We start from the raw sequence: 2,031 nt of genomic DNA, 5'->3' as shown, positions 1-2,031 counted from the left end.
GAAATTAAACAATGAGGGAAAGGCAGTGGGGCTTTGATTGTGTTGTTTAAGAGAGAAGTGGGGGGTGGGGAGGGTATTGGTGCTCTGGATTGTTATTTTGGGATCACCATCCCATTCAGAGCCCTTCTGGTGACCTTGTTCCTCAAGGGATGGAGCTCTGCGATAGGACAGAGAAATATTGCAGATGTCTATTGTTTGTTTGTGATCAGACATCAGCCTGGACAGAAATGAGCTTTCCATTTCGCAACTGCCTTTTAATGTTTGCATTTAGATTGCATTTACAGGCCCTGCTTTCCTGTACAAGTGTCTGATAACAATTACAGGTGTTTGAGTTTATTGTAGAGGGGATGACTGCCATATCTGAATCTAATGATAGCATCCAAGGAAGAAGTGCTCAGAACTGGTTTGCTCTGCTTATTATTTTTTATGCAATTATTTGAGGTCATTAAGTAAATGTAAATGTTGTAGCTACAGTAAAGTACCTACTTTTTAACTAGCGATAACTTGCAGAAAGTTTTCACTTACACAAACATTCTGAAAATAGTGGATAAAAATATTGGTCTTAATAAAAAAACACAGATACAGCATTTATGTCAAACAGAAATAGCTTTACGTGACTGGACAATCTGACATACATCATTAGAACAACAGTCACACCACTAGAACCATGAAAACTGTGTCACTGGAAAGATAGAGCAACACACCTGTTCCAAGTCACACGCCTTATTGCACTTCATCTGAGATATGTCTCAGGATCACCTCTTCAGCATCTTTAATCTGGAAAAAAAAGACAAGATCTTCTAAGTCAGGTGCTATTTTAACCACAGAGAATGAACACTAAATCTGTGCAAAAAGAGACATGTAAATCAGGTGGAATGTAGGAGATGCTTGTTTCAAAAATGGGACAGCTCACTCCACTCAGACTTGGCCTGGCTCCCAGGAATGCAGTTAGCTAGCACACAATCACTGCCTATTCATGGTGGCACAGCTGCTGTGGACATATGTTCCCCACCAAAGGAGGAGGACATCAACCAGGCACACCTTGAACAGGTTAACAGATGAATGGCGTTCAGTCCTTTGACAGTCTGCCCTCGTCTCGTTGGATTTTCCCTTGCTCAACAAATAAGTTCTTCTGCAGTGTGGCCTAAACTTTTTCCCATCCGTGACAAACTGCGGCCATGGCAGCAACAATATTGTTTTGTGTAACGCAAGTCAGTACTACCTTCACTTATGTAAATAAATGTCTAAAATCAGTGACATTGCCCAATCAAAAGGACAATGAACCTCAAGGAACAGTAATAAGGAATATTAATAGTGAAAGCGCATACAAAGACTTTTTTCCTGGCCCTCAGCAAATGACCATATGTGTGAGAAAAGATTACATTTATTCATGGCTGTCTTTCATCAAGAAGCTTAAAACCCAAACTTTGAATGTAACCCCAAATTATATGCATATTGAGCTGACCTCTTTCACCCTTTTTCTTAAAGCCATAGAGGAGGTGCGATATGCAAAAACCTGCAGATCCTTCAGCTCATCATTTAGACGATTTCAGCACTTTTGGTTTTCTAGCCGTGCAAGGGTGATCACGTTGGTCACTAATAGATAAAGAAGAGGCTCCTACATTAGCATGGAGGTCATACATGTAATGTAAAAACTCCCAAACCTTGCTGTCAGTGCAGTCAGAGAAAAAAACAATATGACTTACACTTGAAATTCACTCGACGTGATGTCAAACACTTTGAATTGTCAGGCAGGAAAGCGTGAGATAACTGCAATCCATTCTCACATTATCCATTGTTAACACTCATGCTTTTGTCACCCATCTCTGCAGCTATGACCTATTAGCTTTAGGGAAGTGCTCTTAGGCCATGGAGCCATGTGAAGGTTGTTCACCCATCCAACAGGGCCATTTACAAGAGAGAGACCCCAGAGCCGAGCCGCAGCAGCTCTCTAATGACTCTATCAGCTACACTGATGGGAGCAAATGGCACCCAGAGATTTCAACACATTCCCTGAGCATGCATTACATT

The sequence above is a fragment of the Scatophagus argus genome, chromosome 11, assembly GCF_020382885.2.
Source record: "Scatophagus argus isolate fScaArg1 chromosome 11, fScaArg1.pri, whole genome shotgun sequence".
In the NCBI taxonomy this organism is placed as follows: Eukaryota; Metazoa; Chordata; class Actinopteri; family Scatophagidae; genus Scatophagus; species Scatophagus argus.
The sequence above is the reverse complement of the archived record's forward strand: the minus strand, read 5'-3'. Positions refer to the sequence as shown.